The following is a 6502-nucleotide window of genomic DNA, read 5'->3' as shown; positions in this document are numbered from 1 at the left end:
TTACTCGGTGAGGGTTCTTGTTCAGTCTTTATGGGAAAACTGTTTATGGGATTATTTTTATATTCTAGTTAGGCATAAGAACTGAGAAGTATGAGTACCAGAAGTTCGTAAAAAAAGACGCAAATTAACACATTCATTACTCTTTATACTCTTCAGATTTGTTTGTTTGTTTAAAGTTAAGCACGAAGCTACGCAATGGGCTATCTATGCTCTGCCCACCACGGGTATCAAAACCCGGTTTAATCCCTAACTTTATAACAGAAGTAGAGGATATATCAATCTTATGTAGTAAAGATGGTCTATATCTGTTATGTTATATTAACCCTAACTTTATAACAGAAGTAGAGGATATATCAATCTTACGGAGTAAATAGATTCTATATATGTTGTGTTATATTAACCCTAACTTTATAACAGAAGTAGAGGATATATCAATCTTACGGAGAATATAACACAACATATATAGAATCTATTTACTCCGTAAGATTGATATATCCTATACTTCTGTTACAAAGTTAGGGCTAATAGAAAGTAATATATATAGAATCTCTTTACTCCGTAAGATTACTGCAGTAATGAACTTGGGAACGCCCAGTCTGCAGTAACCATAGCAACGTCGTTATGGTCGTGCTCATCAAATGAATACTCAGCATAACTCCACTGACCCTTAGATTGCCCTTTAGGTGTACAAATCATACTTCCAATAAACAGAGCAAACTTGTGGGGTTTTTGAAATTATCTCAAAGTTAGTAGTTCACACATTACATACTAAATGAATTTAAAAGTTAAGTTTGCATATTCTTTTTTAAGGAACAACAATGGCAAACTGATAATAACTTTAAATAATATTAAAGTAAATTTCAAGGCTTTTCCTAAGCCTGTTAAGAGTTGTTGTCATGTATTGTAGCTATTTTAACAATGAAACTAACAGCAACAGTTTGGGTAAAAATGTAATTTAATTCAAATTTGGTGACCCTTTTTTTTCTCTTCTCTGGACGGCTTTAAAATAGAACGTAGAAGCTCTTGATCATCTGTAACGGTGTGTTACAAAATATGTTTTACTATCAGAGTCAAATTAGTATCTTGATTACAGCAATTCTTCTTTAATTACAGGATTTCTAGAATAATATGAAAGAATTTTAATCGCAGGCACCGACATCTGTAAGTCCACTTGTTTTAGGCCTAACGTAGGTTAAGCCTTTATTAAGTACGGCCTATATTCGATAAAGAAATTAATTAACACAATAATTTGTGTATGCGTTTTGCTTGAGTTTAGTTAGGGCTAAACTTTACCCTACTTAGTACTACAATAAATAAACTTATAATATTATTCTACGAACTAACGTTAGACCTTTTTAAAAACTTTGATAAGCTTTTAATACGTTGTTCGAAATGTCAACTAAAATATATTTACATCCGCCTTTTGTTTTAGTGCGCGCGGGTGCGCATTTTCAGGACAGACAAAAACCAGTAGATCTTAAAAAGATTTACGTCGCTTGATAACACTAGGCTACAATAAGCAACATTTTTTGTGTTTAGCTTTTGCGTATATTTCTTCGGTTGGATTTGTTTTTCATTATCTTTGTTTAACTTTCTAACTAGTATACCATTGCAGGAACGTTTCAGACCTCAACTTCTAAACTCTTTAGACTTCAGTGAGCAACCATTGGTAACGAGATAATTTAGAATTGGTTGTTAGAACGTGTGTAAGCTGGAATTCTTAGAACTGGTGGATCCTTAGAGAAAATGGTTGTTTGTGGCATTTTTATTTCTTATATAAATCAGTTTCTATTCGTGTTATATGTTGTATCCCAGTGGTTCTGAAAGAGGGGTCCAACGAGAATTTTATTTATTGCAATAAATCCCATGCTTCATTATTTTTCGTTAAATAAACAATTAAAATTAAAGTAAGGTACCCTTTAATCATAAGGAAGGGGTCATAGGTCTTACATTATGTGTTGCTACAACAGGGTATTCCAAGATGTTTTACCTTGAGGCCCCCCAGGGGATTATGTGTTGCTACAGCAGGGTATTCCAAAATGTTTTACCTTGAGGCCTCCCCAAGACTTTACAGGGGTAAAGTCTTGGGGGTCTCGAGATAAAACATTTTGTAATCCCTACTGTAAGCAGTATATAATCTCCTGTTTTCTGTATGAAGCAATTGGTTTATTTTTAATTTGTTTGCTATTCTTTTCTTTTTTTTTTCTACATTTCGGCTCAAGTCTTCCGTATCATCACTTCACAAGTACTACGTATATAAATCCTCAATCGGGTTTATACTTCTCTGATTTTGTCAATCGGGTTTATACCGCTCTTGTTTTTACAGGATGCTTTAAGAGGCTTCTGTGCACGTAGAGACGATTCAGGGCTTTGAAGGTTTAAAACGTAGATTCCTTCGTAACCCTGAACTCCAAATGTTACTTCTAAAACGTCTTAGAAGTAGCCAAGTTTTTCGAATGCTATGCGAGATGTTTCTTATAACCATTTACGAACAAGCGAGGGAGGGCTTAAACGAAGTTCCGCCTCTTGAGTATTCAAATCTTTAGTGCTCCTGGTCTTCTGATTGAAAAGTCAGAGTGGCTCTCAAAAGAGAGTTCCACTTCTTTCAAAATCCCAAGTGAACCTCTTGAGTTAGGCCTTATGTCAATCACATACCACCTTAAAATTGTTGCTTAACTCTGTGATTTTTAAAACACTAGACGTCTCTAAAAATATCGTGCTGAACCTAAAAAAAAAAACGTAATCAGAAAATTCTTCATGACGGTCTAAGGTGTTCCCTATTTTCACGTGACACGAATAAATATAACTGTTGAGTTGAAATAAACTAGTATCACGCTAACAAACTGTCTTTCAAGAAAGGAAATGTACTGTCAGTTCGAAGCAGTACCAATATTTTACGACTAACTTACTTCATGGCATGACTAGACTCGGGTCACGTGACTTCTGACACTAGGACTAAGTCGTTTCCCCATATATATGTACTTTGATCTGCAATGGCTGCAGTGATCAGTGCGAATGGTCGGGTTCTGTTTCCATAGTAACCCGGAATACGATCAAATCGTAACGGGATACAAGAGCATGCTTGGTGTCGGCAAATCGAGAGCCATGTATATCCTCTTAGGTACTACTAATCAAACATATATGAGCTTATAGTTAACGTTTCGTCGATCCATACGCATCTTGTGAATTACACACTCATATATATATATACAGTAGTACGTTTATAAGGAAAGTAGAAAAAATAAATATAAGCTTCCAAACAGCTCCCTTAAGAGCTCGTTTCTTCAAATTAAGTTTACTTTCAACAACTAGAACCTTCTTTATGTTCTAAATAACAGGCTTGTTATTTAAACTTTTGTCTTAGAGATTCGTCAAGAGCACTTAACAAGCAGAAGAGCAGTGAAAGATAAAATTATACTGAAACTTTTTTCATAATTTGATTGTGTTAATTGTGCATTAAGAGAAATTTAATGCTTTTGTCTTTTTTTTTGTTATCTTTATTTCACTTGAGCTTTTTTGATAGAGAATAATAATGACATCTTTGACTAATCAGAGCAGATTATTTCAGAATTTTTGTACAATATCTGCACAATGGACTGTCTGAAATAGACTAGAGGGAAGGCAACTAGCCAGCATCACTCACCGCCGACTATTCTCTAATCGAATAGCAGGATTTGACTCTCACTCTTATATCGCACCCAGGTTTCCAAAATGTGGAGCAACAGGGAGCGAACCATGAACCGTCAGATTTACAGTACGAACGTACTAACCACTAAGCCGTACTCAATCTCTAGTTAATCACTTTTCTGTTTCTCGATGTATTTTGTATCTATCTCACAATATACAACATAAGTATATAAATATATTTATTTCAGTATTTTCTTTCTTTTTTTTTTGTCTCATAAACTAGCGTAGTTGTTAGCACGCAGTTGTTAACCTGTCTTAATTCATATGTTGTTAGCGAGACCTAACAAAATATCAATGTTTTCTCTTGGTATTACATAACGTTTTCAGCTCACATCTCCGAGAAAGTGATAAGTTAAATAAGAACAATACACTTCAAGTATTGCCCTCCTCTGGTGAATCAGCGGTAAGACTTAGGGCTTATAACGCTAAAAATTGGATTTCGTTACCCACGATGAGCAGATCGAAGATAGCTCATTCATTGTGTAGCTTTGCGCTTAACAGCAATCAACCTCTTCAGATAACGATTAAAAATGCCCTGTTCTATTAAATTAATTCGTTTGCTCAGACAAAATGGCTTTAATCGCACTATCAGTTATAGTAATACTTTTCCAGTGAAATCTATCATATTATTGAAATAATCATTTCTTTATTAATAGCCAAACCAAAATTTATTTAATGAAACCTATAAGTTGAATATACCCACCGTCTCTTTTCCGCCGCAGCAACAAGAACTCGGCTGATGTACCTGTGTTGTTGACCTCTTTGTCCATTACATGCCATGTGACAGTTTCCTTCTGGCTGATAAATGGTGAAGTTTCTCGAAAGAAAGCACGGACATTCTTTCCTACTACCGTTGTCGTTAACAAACATAATAATAATTCAGCGAGCAGCATCACCTCCAAAGGAAGAAAGTCCGTATGTTGTTTACCGCCGCGCTTAGTTTTTGAGTTTACTGCATACTGAACCGGTAAACTTCCCATATCCTCTACAGCTTTGTGCGAGTCGGTATGTCGCAAGGATAACTGATGAGAACATCTTCTTTCTCTCTCTCGAATATTCGTCAACGTATATGCTGCCATCTGTTGTGTAGCCATTCAACTAATGCACATTTAAAAGTTTTAAAAAGTTATACTTTTTCCTTGAGAAACCAATAAATGATTTATCACATGAAGATAATTTAATGCACGTTAAATACATATGAATTCATTGGTATAGTAAATAAAAGTTTAGAGACGTCTTGACTAGGTAATGAAGAAAAGTTTTTTATAAATGTACGACGTTTCGACAAAATTATGCCATCCACCCTCGGTATAGTTAATGCGCCATCTGTTGACCATTTTATGAAACATTGAGTTCTTTAATATCTTAAACACGAAAAAGATAGCAGCTCGTTAAACATTACTTTCTAAAATAAAATATTTTTATATAAATACAAAATGAACTTTAGCAGCACAATCACATATATATTTTCCTCTTTGTTTTACGTACGAGAGTAGTCAGAGTTAAAACTTGACGATGACGTTCCTATTATATATTTATATAATTGAATGCTTAAAAATTAGTATATTGTTTAATAATACTATTAAGAATACATCATCTACATTATGCTTCTGTGACCGTGTATTTTTGAATAAATATAAACATTTAATATGTCTCAATAGGCTTAGGCTAAATATTCGTACAACATATTAAGCCGCTGTTAGAAACCAAACCATTCAGTTCGTATAAACTGGTACTAGTAATAATAACGACGTTGATTTATTAATCGTTTTTCTCCTTCCGGTGTGTTGATATCCAACGAGTAATTGGAAAACGTTAAAGAAATCTCGTATAGATCTTTTAAAAGAATTCAATAACGAGAGACTGAAACGACATGGTGATCCCATCGTTCAGTCAGGTCCGGAAATTATTGTCTAGTTTATACCGGAAAATTGATATGAGATGATGGATGTTAAAACTGGGTCTGTAAAAACCATAGAACAATCTTGTAAAAGATTAGAAAACAGAAATAGTGATGATAGTCTATTGTAAAGCACTAATTTCTCAACTATAATCTACCATGTATTGACCACATGATGGATTTTGTTTGTTTGTAGTTAGGCACAAAGCTACACAATGGGCTATCTGCAATCTGCCCACCACGGGTATCGAAACCCGGTTTCTAGCCCACGTGATGAAATATATATAGAAAACCTTTTGCGCTATATTTTTGACTACGTTTTTTATGAACCTCTCCTGCCGACAGAAGTGCAAAGTGTGTTCCTGCTATTATACTTGTAAAGTGTGTTTCCAGCTAATAGAACTGTAAAGTGTGTTTCCAGCTAATAAAACTGTAAAGTGTGTTCCTGCTATTATACTTGTAAAGTGTGTTTCCAGCTAATAGAACTGTAAAGTGTGTTTCATGCTATTATACTTGTAAAGTGTGTTCCAGCTAACAGAACTTTAAAGCGTATTTCATGCTATTATACTTGTAAAGTGTGTTCCAGCTAACAGAACTTTAAAGCGTATTTCATGCTATTATACTTGTAAAGTGTGTTTCATGCTATTATACTTGTAAAGCGTATTTCATGCTATTATACTTGTAAAGCGTATTTCATGCTATTATACTTGTAAAGTGTGTTTCATGCTATTATACTTGTAAAGCGTATTTCATGCTATTATACTTGTAAAGCGTATTTCATGCTATTATACTTGTAAAGTGTATTTCCAGCTAATAGAACTCTAAAGCGTATTTCATGCTATTATACTTGTAAAGCGTATTTCATGCTATTATACTTGTAAAGTGTGTTTCATGCTATTATACTTGTAAAGCGTA

Source organism: Limulus polyphemus, unplaced genomic scaffold, assembly GCF_000517525.1.
Source record: "Limulus polyphemus unplaced genomic scaffold, Limulus_polyphemus-2.1.2 Scaffold714, whole genome shotgun sequence".
Classification (NCBI taxonomy): Eukaryota; Metazoa; Arthropoda; class Merostomata; order Xiphosura; family Limulidae; genus Limulus; species Limulus polyphemus.
This window is presented reverse-complemented; position numbering follows the sequence as displayed.